General features: G+C 39.3%; 1 protein-coding gene across 1 annotated transcript in view; it reads left to right on the top strand.

The window, feature by feature from the left end:
• LRRC8D (leucine rich repeat containing 8 family, member D) overlaps positions 1-15576 on the top strand; it is a 105972-nt gene that overhangs the window by 499 nt on the left and 89897 nt on the right. The window contains exon 2 of the mRNA XM_008576798.1: positions 157-305. The gene's annotated coding sequence lies outside the window, so the exon portion shown is untranslated. The remainder of the gene's footprint in view (positions 1-156; positions 306-15576) is intronic.

The following is a 15576-nucleotide window of genomic DNA, read 5'->3' as shown; positions in this document are numbered from 1 at the left end:
GGCGGCGACCGTGGCGACCGTGGCGAGGCGAGCGGCCGTTCTGCACGCGCAGCGCCCTGGTCCTCGCTGCCGCCGCTCTGCGTCCCTCCGTCCCTCCCGCCGCCGCCGCCGACACTCGGATCCCTCGCTCTTTCTCTCCCCTGTGCTTTCAAACAGGAAGTGCACGGCTGTCTGTAACGTGCTGCCGGCTCCCAGGATGGAGGAGTGAAGCCTTCCGTCGCCGCGGTTCCAGCCTCCGCCGCGCGCCGCTCGAAGCTGAGTCCCCGGACAGCCCCCTGAGGGAGCAGGGTGGCCGCCTGGTCCAGGTGCGCGGGATCGGGGCCGGCGGGCTGGAGAGCTGCGCGCAGCCTCGCTCGCCTGTATTTTCTTGGTTTGCCCTCCCTATCCCCCGCTTTCTCACCCGAGGGGCTCTGCCACATTCTGTCGCTGTCGCTGCCCGGGGTGTCAGACCCGAGCGGGAAGGCTGCGGGCAGCGCACCGCACCCACGACCTGCCCGGGCTCTCCGGTCGCTTTCCAGGCTGGGCTGCTCTGGGGCTGCTTGTGCCCGGGGGCTCCCTGGAGTCCCCGGCTGCCCTTTCCACCCTTTCCTCCTCCTGCTGCTGCTGCCTGAAGCAGCAGCTCTTTGTTCCTCACTCACTGGTCTGGGGTGAGGTGTGGGGACAGGGACGGAGGGAGAAGAAGGGGGATGAGTTGTGGGTGAAGTGTAAGGGGGACAGGAGTATGAGTCTAGGTTCAGAAATCCCACCTCTTCAGTTGGTGAAACAGGAGAGCCAGGCCATCACAAAGTAAGGAGTTAGTGATACAGACACACCGGAAAGGTAGGGACCAGGAATGAGGGACAGCAGCAAGTTCGGAGGTGTTTACTCTGGTGTCTGGCTTGTTAACGCCACTGTGGTTTCTTAGCCTGGTTCTCTTGCTGAGCGAGAACATACTTTAAAAGTATGTACCAGGCATCTTTATGAAATTCCCTTTGCCATCAAAGTAAAATTGAGAATAACTTTTCTCAACTTCACCAGGTAAGTTATAATTTCACATCCATATCTTGCTCCATCTCAGATGTTCCTAGGAGAACAAAATCCTAGAGAAAAGGCTGGCTTTATGCTACAGACTTTCTGCTTCTTCTTTTCCCTGGCTGCTCGTGTCTTTGGAGACCAAGTCAAATTGACTTCTCCCCCCAGTGAAAGGAAAGCCTGGCCTTGTTTTACTGCCTGTATTTATCTGCCTGGTGAAACTCCAGTCTTGTGGAGGGACACTAAGGGAAGTAGGATGGCTGAGAAGAATCAGTTTGATGGGATGATTATATGGCCTCAAATTAAATGTCTGAACAGTGTTAAAGCCAGCAGCATCTTCTTACTCTTTAGTTTGGAGGAAGGGATGTGAGCAAATGACTAGAGGGAGGAATGTGAGACTCTGCCAGAGAAGGGTCTCTCTGCAGCACAGAGGGAAAGTACACAATCACAGTGTTACATACACTTGCCTATTTCACCTTATCGGGCAGCCAAGCTTTCTCTGGAGGCAGAGTTAGTTGTAGAATTTAAATTCATGAGTTGGGATGCTGACTATAGCATTCTAATGCTGAAAATTTTATAATAAAATATATTTACTACATAATTAATTTTGAGAGGAAAACCTTTGGTACTCAGATAGACTGGTAAATTTGTACCACCCCCTCCTCTTCCTTTTTTTCCATATTGGCAGTATGGAGGTAATTTGAATTATAAGATCCCATTATTCCAGTAGTCTTTCAGAACTTTAATCTCTTCAAATGCAGCTGCTTTGAGCATTGTGATAATATCAATAATTGATATAATTGAGTAGCAGTAAGTAGCCAAGATACCCTGAGATCGGAGCAATTAATTTCATCTTTACTTTGTAGATAGGCATGGGCTTCTTAAGTTTGAATTTAACTGTCAGGTGTTTGTGTTTATGCTTCTCTTCTTGACAAATGTATCACATGATTAAAGGTGAAAACAAGTCAATAAGAGAGATTCTTGAAAGACCTGTGCAACCATAGTGTCTTGCCTCTATTTTCACACGAAGGTATACTCTTTGTCTCCAGTTCGTTAATTTATTTGAGGACTTTCTTCAGCATTTGTCACTCTGCTCTAAGATATGGTAGAAGGGCTTTTTGACCTTCCAAGCCTGTCCTCTTATTTTGGAACAGGATCTACTCACACCCTACTGGAATTTAAACTCAGGAATAATAATAACTGGCTTTTAGATTGTCGTTTTCTCTTTACAGAGTGTATTTTCTGTGTCTTGTTACTCCTTTCAACCGTGCTGAACTGATGTTCCTTTCAACAGTGTGGTGAAATGGGATTCATTTACTCTAATTTATGGGAGAGGAAACTGAGGCTGATAAGCTGTGACTTGTCAATGGTTGCATTAGTAAATAGAAACGCTGGTACTTGAACAAGAGTCTTTTGATTTATAGTCCTTGGCTTTTTTGTATTCTGGAAAGTTGCTGCCTAAGGAATAGATGGCAATACTGATTCAGGTGGTGCCTTGCCATTCCAAAAGAGAGCTAAGCGAAATTACTCTCACCGGATCTCCAGATCTTTTCCCACTCCTTTCCACTCAGGCTCTGCCCAGAGCTTGGGTTTTTTTTTTTTGGTTTTGTTTTTCTTTTCAATGTTAGAAATTTACACTTACTCTGTGTCAATGATACATTTTGCTATGTTTGCATCAGTGTGATTTGTATGCAGCTACCAAAATTCTAATTGTATATTTTAATTTACTCTTTTGTCATGTCTTAGCAAGTATCTTTTAGAGGGGTCAGATTAGCGCATTTTAACTTTTTAGAATTTTTTTTAAAACCCTCTAGTTTACACCTAGGACAGTTTATGCCCCGAGAAAGTAAGTTAATTAATAAATTATGTACAGTATGTGACTCTCCCCACACTCCACTACCACTGCCACTATACATATCCCCTACTCTCTCAGCCCTGTTCAGGATAACCCACTGAAAATTTCACTTTACAGAAAAATGTGGGCAAACTCATATAACTTTAAATTATATATTAAATATTTCTGTAATATTCCTCAGGTGGAAATAAGTTTATTTTTTATCATTGTAGTGCTTGAAATTGAAGTTCTCTTTGGCTAGGGTTTTAATGTTGCAACTAGAACAATATAAATTAAAATTTAGAGTACATTTTCATTGGAAAATGCTGGATAAAATGTTTATCTTCTTTTCAATAACTGGAGTGTCTGTAGTGGTCTGTAATTTCCCCTCTATAAAATTGTGTCTAAACAACAAGAGGAAGAGGAGAAGGTCAGGGAGGGGGAAATGAGAGAGAAAATAAGTGGTCTTTCTTTTATAAGAGAGGAATGAAATGATACATGTGTATTTCCTTAATACACAGTGTACTGCCATTTCTGTCTGTTGATGAGTCGCAGTGGCTTGTGAACTAGCCATGTGTCTCTTCCAATAGAGAGGCTAAGAATGAAAGGGTAGCTAGCTTTGATGTTAAATGCCAAGGAAAAGGTAATGGCCAAAGAGGACTAGGAATGGAGATAAGTGCAAGTTAAGATTTTTATTTTTTCAAAACCCTCTCTCTTTTTCCTTCATTTGTATTATGGAATAAAAAATATCTTTTCAGTCAGAAACTGTAAATTGTAAAGCATTGGTTGTTAACTCTTAACAAAAATTAGGAAGCTTTTATTTCATAGTAAAAGATTTCAAAGATCTGGACTTGTTCAGAGTTTTACTTTTTATCTCTGGTGATTGCAAATATTTTGTGACACAGTTATTTACTATCACTCAACAGAATATATATTGCAAATAATGACCACAGCATCTTCCTGTGTTTGTAAAACATTGCATATATGTGTGAGGTAAATAGTCAGTCTACAGACCTCTTCCAGTACTCCAGAGTCCACAGGTTGGGAATCAGGGCCAAAGGAAAACAACTGCTCCAAGCTGAAAATGCTCAAATGGTGATGAAAAAGGTATAATACATTAGCCATCAGGTTATAAAGATTCCCAGGTGGAATTTGTTTCCTCTTTGTTGTACATTAAGTAGGTCATGTGTAAAGTCCTGACTTTGGATTTGATCTTGTTTCTGGGTTGTTTTTGATGGTCACCTTTGAGATCTTTCCAGTTACTCAGTCGTGGGTAACTGGATTTCTTCTAAGAGCATTTTCTCTACAGTACTTCTGTGAATATCCCTTCCTTGTGTTTGAGAGTCAGAACTGTGACACCAGTTGCAGAATCACGACTGTCCTAGCCACCCACCACCACTAGCAGCCTTGTGTTCCTTTCCCAGAAGCCAAAGGGGCTTTCCAATCTGAACCTTTACAGTGTGTGGTAAGTATATGGATGGAGAGATATTATTTATCCCTGTTCTGCAGTGGGAAAATCTGATATATAAGTTCATATTGAGTCAGTCTCTCTGGTTTCCATTCCTCTTGTTATGATTACAGTACTCTATTTAAGATGGATTAAGGACGGCACTGGAATCTACTCGGGTTAGTGCATGAATATACTGTAGATAACACCAAAAATCTGTGGAGAAAACGTGCATTATTTGATAAACAGTGTTGGGGAAACTGGCTCACAATATGGCTCTTTTACCTTGTTAAAAAAAAAAAATCACTTCCTATTTATCGAATGCCTCGTATTTGCCAGATACTTTGCATGGATTCTCTTTGGTCCTCCTGGTATTGTGCGGTGTGGGTTATATCCTTGTTTTATATGAAGAAACGGAGGCAGACAGAGAGGATAACTTATCAAAGTCACACGGACAAGCTAAGGGCCTGGACTTGGATCCAGATTTGTGCAATCCCCAACACTACAACATTTCTCTCACTGCATCTCCTGCTATCTCTGTCCTTAATTTAACCTATGAAAAGAATTGATCATGGTTTGTGTAGTTTTACCTGCCTTTCTAACAAAGGTTAATTTAAAACCGTAGAGAATATAAAGACCATAAAGATAGGTACATGAAAGAGTCAACATTTTATAAATATTTTTGGCTTTCATGTAGTATGTAATCATTTTTTTCCTAGGGAGCCTAGGGGTATGGAATTTATTGGCCTTCATGAGAGCTTCTTGAGACAGTATTGTCCATAAGCAATATTGCTGGATCATAGGATGTACGCCTGCTAATTTTACTAGAAACTACAGAGATTGCTGTGAGGTTTATATCTCCACCAGTACTGTATAACAACTTTTTTTTTTTATCAACGAATTTCATCATTGTTGCCAACCTGATAGGTCTTAATTATACATAATAGTTTAATTTTGCCTTTTTCTGACTACTAGTGAGGTTGGGCATCTCTTCGTTTACTCAGTTTCCCTTTTCTTTTTTTTTTTTTTTTTGTCTTTTTCCGTGTCCCCTCGGTGTTGCTCCCGCGCCTCGCTCAGCCAGTGAGCGGGAACCGGTCTGTATGTGGGATCCGAACCCTCGGCGGGAGTGCCTCCGCGCTTCCCAAGTGGCGCACTAGCACAGTGCGCCACCGGGCCGGCCCCCTCAGTTTCCCTTTTCTATGAATTGTCTTTTTATATGTTTAGCCTCCTTCCCTCCTGTCTACCCTCCCCCCTTTTTTTCTATTGGGTCTCTTGCCTTTTTCTTGCAAGAAATGCCTTGAAAGAGTTTTTGTGGAGCTCCTCGTATATTCTAGAAATTAATCCCCTCATTGTCTTTAGGTATTGTGAAATACTTTCTTCTTGTATGTCGCTTCTCTGATAACTTTGTGGTGCCTTTCAGTAACAACAACAAAACAGCATTAAAAATCTTTAATTTTAATGTAGTTGAACCCACCAATTTTTAATATTATTATGGTCTGTACATTTTGAGTCACATAAGAAATCCTGTCCTATTCTGGGCTCACAATATCATCTTTCCTCATTTCCTTTTATTAGCTTTATAGGTTTGCTTTTATCACTTGGGTTTTTAAATTATTTGTAATTTGAGAGATGAAGTATTAATCTGATTTTTATTTTTAAAAAAACTGGTCATAGGGCCGAGCCTGTGGCGCACTTGGGGAGAGTGCGGCGCTGGGAGCACAGCGGTGCTCCCGCCGCGGGTTCGGATCCTATATGGGGATGACTGGTGCGCTCACAGCGCTCACTGGCTGAGCGCGGTGCGGCCGGTCTCAAAAAGGACAAAAAAAAACCCAAAAAACTGGTCATATTGTGAGCCAATTTCCGCAACACTGTTTATCAAATAATGCACTTTTTCTCTGCAGATTTTTGGTGTTATCTCCAGCATATAAGTGCACATATATAGAGGTCTGTTTCTGAGATCTCTATTTTGTTCAAATGACTTATTTGTGTTTTCCTGGGCCTTTGATACACTGTTTTAATTGTTATGTGTACATTTATATAACTTGATCTTATTAGTATGATTGATATACAAATGTAAATTTAAATATTCAAAAATGTTTAAGATTATTTTAGGCAGATCTCTTGCTCTTATTTGCATGCATTAACTCTTCACAACTATAAATGTTTTTTCTAGAAATGTGTCTACTTAATCTGGGAACATTCTTTAATTTGCTTATTTGATAACATAATTTAACATTCCTAACATTTCATCTTTGTCTGTGTTCTTTCTTTTTCTTTTGCTAGCAGTTATGACCCCCTTTCATACCTGGTCATCTATATAGGGCAGTGGTGTCTCACTTCAAAGGCTTCTCTTCAGTGCTCTGTATGTGCTCATGGAACTATGATGTGCATTCCTGGTATGGCTTTTGAATGAATGTTTTATGAGGTGTGATGCCATAGTACATGGGTGAATACTCTTGAAAGCCTGTTAATTATAGATGTCTCTTTATTATCGGGAAAACTTCACCAGTTTCTGCTTTGGCTTTCTCCAAGTTCACTTCACGCCAGTCTGTTCTCAGTTCACTGGGTTTATTCCTCTTCCTGTCTCCAATTTATGTCACATGGAATGCTAGGTCTCTCTATTTGATAAGAGGGCATTTGCATGCCTGCACAGAGTATAATATACTTTTCCCTTAGTTTATAAAATGTGATAAAACCATGTTGTGCTTAACATGCCTTTTTATTTTAAATGAATTTGAAATCATTATGTGGGACAAATTATGGTCTTAAAATGGATACTGCATGACAGAGTTAACCTAGGCCAAAGATGTCACCGTTGGCCAACAGTTCTAGGATTATATTGGTGATAGGCTGTATGTTTTTTCTTTTCTTTTTTTTTTTGTAGTTCTTCAAGTGCTTTATGGATATAGGAGAGAGTTGCTGTCTTTTTAGTTAACTACCAATATTTACTAAGCTTGCACAAAGGCTGATAAAATTATAACATAGAATGTTCTGAAGTCTGAAACATGCTTAGATGGGTAAGATTGATGTCTGTGGGCTATTGGAAATGTTCTCCTATTGTGCTTTAAACAGGATTTATTATGTATTCACCTGAGTTTGCTTATAATGGCCCCAGCTAGTGACCTAACTGAACTTACATACTCATTAGAGGACTTTATTAGTACGGATGTTTTCCATTTCTGATTCAGATTACTCTGTGTCCCCCTCACCAGCTGTCAGATCCACCTGTCCTACCAGCCTCCTCTCTTATTCAATTATTCTAATGTAATTGACAGCTAACCCAGTTCATCCATTCAACAGACATTTGCTGAGCTCCAAATTATTAAATATTAGTTCCCTCCCTGTCTTCCTCCTACCTCCTGTGCGCCAGTCATTGTGTTAATTTCTGAGGATACAATCAGAAGATAGACACATAAACCATTAACTGGAACTTAGAATTTAAAGTACTTTAGAGCCATACATTGTGATAAATATTAATAGAGAGTGGGGCACAAAGGAGGGAGTGGTAGTGGTTTATTCTTGTTTGTGAGGAAAGAATTGCTGAAGGAGGTGACTTTGGTGCTGTGTATCAGAGGGATAAGATTATTTACCAGGCTGAGCAGGAGAAAAGCCCAGACAGAGGAAACAACCTAAGTTCAGTGTCCCAAAGAGCTCAATGTGTGAAGAGCATGAGTATGAGTGATTGAAGCAGAGAGATGGTACGCAGAGGGGAGAAGGGGCTGGGGGTGTCTCTCAGTTCGTATTCCTGGTCCAGCCTACATCTAGGGCCATGTCTAGGGCCATGCATGCCATTTCTGGAATTGTGGGCTTTATCTTGACAGCATTGTAGATCATCAAAGGTAAAATAGGGCCGGCCCAGTGGCGCACTCGGTAGAGTGCGGCGCTTGGGAGCGCGGCGGCGCTCCCGCCGAGGGTTCGGATCCCATATAGAGACCGGTCCGCTCACTGGTTGAGCGCGGCGCTACACTGAGGGTTGCGATCCCTTTGCCGGTCACGAAAAAAGACAAAAAGGAAAAAAAAAAGGTAAAATAAATGCTCAAATCACTGTCTTGAGATATGTGAAAAGGAAGCAGGGAGAAGTCCAGTGGCTGTTACAGTAATCCAGGCAGAGATAATGAGGACCTGAACTAAGGTGATGATGGAGAGAAAGGAAAAGAAGGAAGGGATTGGTGAAACAAGTAGAAGAAAGAATTAATTACTGATTAGATGGAAAGTGGGAAGGGAGTAAGAGGAAGGAAAAAGAAAGATGACTGTCAATTTTTCTGGTTGGGAAATTCACTGTCTGAAGGTGTCATTAGTGAGTATGGAAAACATCATAGGAACAAGCTTGGAGAGAGTAGTGAGTTCAATTTGAAGTGAGGTTGTGGTGTCTGTGGGACATTTTTCTGATCTGGAGAGGTCTAGGCCCCAGAAGAGAAGGCAGAGCTGGAGACATTGGGGAGTAACTGGAATTGATCTTGGAGCCATTAATGTAGTTGCAGGGATGGCCAACAAATCAAAGACTGAGCAGACAAAAGGAGATAGAATCAGGAAAATCTAGAAGCAAAAAATGATAATGATATTGAGCACCAGGTGTTTTGGTTTTGTTTCTATATAATCTGTCATATAATCCTCACAACAATCCTCCCAGAAATAATTATTGTTATTGTCTTTTACAGACAAGATATCTAAAGCTCAGGTGAGCAACTTGTCAAGTCACAAAGGTAGGTTTTGTTTTGCTTTTGGTGGCTGGCTGGTACAGGAATTGAACCCTAGACCTTGGTATTATCAGCCCCATGCTCTAACCAACTGAGATGACCAGCCAGTCCACCCAGGGAGTAAACAGAGAAAAGCCGTCAGATCTGTCAGAGTATAAGATATTGGATTTGGCAATTAAGTATTGAATATAAGACATTGGATTTGGCAATTAAGTATTCAGTTGGTAGTCAGAAGAGTCCTAAAATCTGAAGCTGGACTGTGACGGGTGAGGAAACAGTAGGCATTGCGAAAAGGGGGCATGGGGGGTGGGGGGTGGAGGAAAGGCACACTTTTGTCTGTGAAGGCATTTTTTGTGTGTGTGATGGTGACTGGAGCTTATAGTTTGGTTGAGAATAGTGAAGAGAAAGTGACTAAAGGTGGAAGAGGGAATAACTAATAGAGCGAGGTTCTAGGGAAGGTCGGGGGCCAAGTTCTGGAGCACAAGCATGCTCAAAGGGGTTGCCAGAGAGGGAATTGGGGTATTCATTCCATTGGGACAGGAGAGGAGGGGAAAGAGATAGATGTGACTGTGATGAATGTGCACGTAGAAGGGAAGGAAGCTGAGAAAGTTCATTCCTGATGGCTTGGGTATTCGCAGTAAAGGAAGGGAGAAATCTGCTGAGGCTGAGGGGCCTTGAGCACACAGCTGTCAGTTAGTAACAGTTACCTTAGAAAAAGGAGCCCACTGATTTAGGATGAGTAATAGTCGTGCAGCATTGAGGGTTTGTCAGTGAAGGTTAGGTGCTGATGGTTGATAGAGTAACATTAATAACATGAATGACCTTTTAAAATAGAACACACAGTCCTTGCCTGAAACGTTGTTTAGATAATGATTTAAGGAAGATTAAGGGAGGAAAAGAAGGATAGAAGGAGCAGTAGATTGACTGTTAAGGAACTTGAGTCACCTAATAGGGAAGTCACCTAGTCTCTCTGGGTCTCAGTTTCCCCATCTTTCAGTGAAGGAAGTATACTTAACTTCCTCTCAAGTCTGCTATAGCTCTCAGAACTTGTGTGAGACTTGTACACCATCAGTCAAAAATGAGTGGATAAGAGAATAAGAGTAACTACATTCCTGTTATTTATCATTTATGGGTTCTTCTGATAGCAACAATTAATGCCAGTGCCTTTGGAGAGTTGATAACATGAGACCGGGATAGCTGAAATATAACTGTCTCCAAGTGTCTACTGTTGTGGCCGTGTGTGGTAGCAAAGTCAGAAAAGGGGAAGGAGAGGAGCTTGATGCTGGGAGGGGAGTTGTGCATGAGGCAGGTAGGCTGGATTTGCTACATGCCCTGCCTGCTGTGCGCCACAGTTCCCTGAGAAATCACTGGCAGCAGAGGATTTGGCCATTTCATAAGGGAAATGGTAGTCCTTGCGTTAATCTTTCTGTTGTTTTTCTTCTTCTCTGATTGCATTTCTTTTCACTGGGCTCATTTCTCCCTCTTAGTTAAAAGTATGGCATTGTAGAATTAAACAGTTGGAGAAGGCTAAGAATTTACAGCATCTTAAGAATCCTTTCTCCTTTCTACCTCCTTCACTGCACCTTTTCTTTGCCCATAGAAAAATCAGAAAGAGTTTGAAGCATTTTATCACTCTTCTGAGTTGGGTATGTTTTTCTCTTGGAAGGTTTACTCTTCAAAGACATTTAATGACACTCTGTGCCTCCTTTTACAAACAGGGGTAACATCTTAAAGCCCTAGAGGTATGACTAGCATTAAAAGGTAAATCTAGGCAAGGTAAGTGGCTCCAGAGATTATTGTAATAATTTAACAAGCCTAAGCAGGTGATAGGGCACTCTTTTTAAAATTATGCCTCTAGTCTTTCTCTGTGCTCTTAGAGATTTAAGAGAAACCTGGGCATTCCTTTTTTTCCCCCCCTTTAAGCTATTACACAACTTAATGCTTGGAAAATTCTTCACAGGAAAAAACAGGGTGTAATAGTTTTTGTGAGACATTTTTTTAAAATTTACCCTTTTAGCCTAGTCTGAGAATACATTCTCTCTCTACCTCAGTGCTCTAGTTTCTTTCTGAAAGTTTTAATTTCCCCACATAATTAAATAGTCTTCAAAGTGAACATAGTTAGAAAATTAAAATCATTTAAACTTGAACTTAAAACGTAGTCTATAAATGTGTTCTTCTGTTTCCTGAGAAACAACAGGAAGGATTTGCTTTCTCAAAATAAACTAAGTAGCCTTACTGTGAACCCAGAGCAGTAGAGATCAAAGATTTCAGCATCATCACACAATGGGAAATTTTCAGTCATTTTTCTGACCTCAGAAAAATTAAGTCTAATACTAGTTATTTTTGCATGAGGCATTTGGATGTATACGGACAATTCAGAAACATACCTTTGGCATTTTTGAAATTGTCTTAGCCTAAATGTTGACTATCTTGTATGTCCAGGAGAGTCCACTTCCAAGATGTATTTGATCAGTTTGGACATGCTAGATAGACAGTGAAGCAATGGAAAATATCCTTCTTGGGCATTAAATTTGGGAAGAATAGAGAAAAACTAACTGACTTTCTGCATCTATGTAGCATCTAAACTTGAAATTAAACTCACTAGGTCAAATTATTTCATGCTGTGCTAGAAAGGAAAGTTTAGCAGCTCATATTAAACACTGAACTGCACTGAAAAAAGAATCTGCCAATAATTTTATATATATTCTCAGGTATGGATAAGGACATTTATTAATATTTCTCTATTTCCAGTAACAAGGTATGAGGCTGTTTTAAAGAAAGGAAGTCAATTCTGTTATGGTTGGCAGATTTTCATTTGTGGGATACCGGCAAGATGAGGGAGAAATATAAGCACTCATTATTCATCTATCACTAATTTGTGTCAAATAATGTATGATTCTGTATTCTCTAGATGGTGTAAAATAGGTCAACATTTTGAAATGTTGGACTGTATTCATTGAGAACTTTATGGAATTTCTCAGTAGACTAAATTTTTTTCTGCCTTTGTCTTTCAAGGAAAAGTAGAAAGGGAGATCTCAAAGCAGTAAACAGCTTGTGATCTCTGTTTCTTTCTCAATCCCATTATTTTTAACCTTAGTGTTTATATTTAAAGTGAGTTTGTTATTGATAACATATGTTTGGGTCTAATTTTTTTAATCCACTCTGTCAATCTGTCTTTGGTGCATTTAGATCATTCATATTTAAAGTGATCGCTGGTATAGTTGGATTAATATCTAACATGTTTGTAACTGTTTTCTGTTCATTGTATTTGCTCTGTTTCTTTTTTTTCCCCCTTATTTTTATTTCCCCTTCTGTAGTTGTAAGTGAACTTTTTATTTATTTATTTATTTATTTATTTATTTTTCCTTTTGTCTTTTTTTGTGACCGGCAACGGATCGCAACCCTCAGTGTTGCGCCCGTACCGGACCGGGACGGCAACGGGATCGCAACCCTCGGTGTTGCGCCCGCACCTCGCTCAGCCAGTGAGCGGCCGGTCTGTATATGGGATCTGAACCCTCGGCGGGAGCGCCACCACGCTTCCCAAGCGGCGCACTGTAGCAGTGTGCCACCAGGCCGGCCCATAAGTGAACTTTTTATATAATTCCATTTTATCTCCTCTTTTAGCATAATAATTATGCTTCCCTTAAAAATTGTTTTTGTGGTTGCTCTAGAGTTTATAGTTGATCTGTTTCTTAAAAGGAAAAAACAGAAACATTTCTGTATCTGTGTGTATGCATAGAAAAAAAATTTGAAAGGATAAACACTAAGACATTAAGAGTAGCACCTCTGCATGGTAGGATTATAGATGACTTTTACTTTCTTTTTTATAGTTTCCTGTATTATCTGATTGTTAATAAAATAACAAGAAAGTATTGCTTTTATAATCAGAAACAATAGAACTCTTCATTTTGAAGAGAAAGACACAAATCACAGCAAAACAAACTGAAAATCTCTTATGGTTCTAAAATTTATACCCTGTCTCTGCTTCTGTCTTGAGATAAGCACATTCTACCACAACTCCGTGGACTCCACTGGTAGGAAAAAGGAAAGCATTGGCTGCTTTTCACCTTGCATTGGGAAGGTTGTCAGACCATGTCCTGTACCTTCTCTGCCTACACAATGAGAACTAACTCTCTCAGAATGATCTGGAATCAGTCCACCCTGTAGTTTGACATAAAAAAGGTTTCTACTTAATACAGAGTAAACCTGACCCCTCTATTTCTGTATAATTGAGGTTTTTCTCTACGTGGAATGTCTTTTTGCCTCTTCAATGTCTTTCAAAAAATATTTAGCAGAATATGAGCACTTCAAAACTAAAGTATAGCTTTCCATGCAACATTGTAATAGTTTTTTGGTTTGCTGGTATGAAACCAGCTTTCCTTTTGGATGGAGCACAGGGGGGATGTCAGGGGTAGTATCTGTGGTAAAGGTGAAGAGATTGTAAACTCATGTGAGGTTGTTGGTCCATGGATTTCAGGGAACTCAGCCCCCTTTGTGAAATATTAGAGAAAATTACTGTTACTGTTCTTGAGACGTTCATTTTATCTTCTGAATTTGTGTTTATGTGTAAACCAAACCCAAATTAAGGTTGGAGAAAGTGGCATGGGTTAGTGCAAACAGATGGAATGTTGATTTATTAAAAAATGGTTTTAGTTTTAACCAACGTTCCAGGTGTTTTGAAGAAAGTCATAATATTGTAAATACCAGTTTATTAGGGACTAAAATTGGGACTATTGTCTTTTGCTACCTACCTGCTGCATTCAAGTAAACAAATGACAAATGAAATGTTTTGAGTCTTCTGAAAGAAGAGAGTCTGTGAAAACAAATACCTTTTTTCTGTACTTCCAGGTGAAAAATTATAGGTCTCAGTTTTAATATACCTTATTATTAAAGCAAGGAAATTTCCTTTAAGGTAAGATATGTTCTGTTTAAAACTAATAAAATTGAGCATTTTGATATAAACAAAAAACTCATGAAATAAGCATATATAGTAAGTAATTTATTCACAATTCATTGATTATTGCAACTATGTTAAAGTCTAAACAAATTTTATGAACACAAAAATATAAACAATTGCTATTTAAGGGATTATGAGTAAAATGTAACAAATTTTCTTTACACTATTTTGATGTTAGATATTTTATAAGAAGCAGAAAGATAAGTCAAATTTTGGGGATGTTTATTAAGATAAGCTTGAAATGTTATTGAATTTTTATTATTTACAGTACAAATCATATTAGTTAACTAGTCAGTAAATGTTAATAGACTATGCAGTAAATGTGAGGAATTAGGGTAGGTAGTTTGACATTTCTTTTTTTACTCGTTTCTGAATGAGAGACTTGATACATGGAGGTATTAGTGGAGGAACAATAACAGAAATTCTAGGTTTGTTCCTGTCTTAGCCTATTTTTCTAAGCATTTACCTGTGTTGCTCTTGTTGCCTTTGACCTGCTGTGTTCCTTCCCTCTGTTTTTAACTTGTCAAAACCTACATTGTGACATTCTGTCTGCCTTTTTGCTCCTTAGGAACAACTGTGAAAATTAGTGGAGTGAGAAATGATTTGGGGTTAAGGACTGTGAATGGAGGAAAAAAATAATCTTCTCATTATTTTAAATACAGGGAAAGGATTATCTGCAACTCTGAGCTTTCACCCAAAAAGAACAGATAATATAATAGGTTATCTTTGCTTTTATAAATGTAAGCTATAATGCTCTAACAACTACTTGTAGGAGAAGATTGGAAGGCACTAATTTTGACTTGCGTTTTCATCCATTTATTTCATGATGATTACCCTATGTTTTATAATAACTTGCTCTTTGAAAGAGGTGAGAGCTTCTGGTCAATCCTGCAACAAATGCCCAGTGTAGGGTCTAGATATTAGAGCAGTGCTTGACAGAGAGGCTAGCTCCAATTTTGTGCTTCCAAGATGTGGTCATAAACAGTCAAGTGAAAATTATAAATTGACAAAAATTACTTTGGTGGTACCTTGTAAAAATACTGAGCACCAAAATAATATTTATATAACTGCTATACTAATATACATTTAATAAATATTTACAAATAATGTATAAAATATATGAAATGTTTTCTGCATTTGCAAAAGTAAATTTCCCTGCCTTTTTTTAATGTTTAATTCTAGATGAGTAACTAGTATATTTTGGGGGCAGTAACAGTAAGGCCAAAAAGCAACATTTTTACAACAGTCTCAAAGTACTATTTTCCAAATATTCTTCCCATTTTATAGATGGAACCTAGAAGCCAGGTAGTTAGTTTGAGTTGAAGGTTACTCATTAGATGAGTCTCTCATTCCTAAGTAAGTTTTCATAAGTGCTGGGCAAAAAAGCTTACAAATTTCCTACTTAAGGCAGACTTATAGCTGAACCATTCCAAGATAAAGAAAATGTACAATTTAAGCTTTTCTGGAAGAAATAAAAACCTCTGCACTTTCAAACCTCTTACAGATCGATAACATTTTAAACTAAATTCTTTTTTTTTTTTTTTTTTTTTTTTTTTAGACCAGCCGCACTGCGCTCAGCCAGTGAGTGCTGTGAGCGCACCGGTCATCCCTATATAGGATCTGAACCCTC

This window comes from Galeopterus variegatus, unplaced genomic scaffold, assembly GCF_000696425.1.
Source record: "Galeopterus variegatus unplaced genomic scaffold, G_variegatus-3.0.2 Scaffold1403, whole genome shotgun sequence".
NCBI lineage: Eukaryota > Metazoa > Chordata > Mammalia > Dermoptera > Cynocephalidae > Galeopterus > Galeopterus variegatus.
Note: the sequence above shows the minus strand (reverse complement) of the source record. Positions and strands in the feature narration are given on the sequence as shown.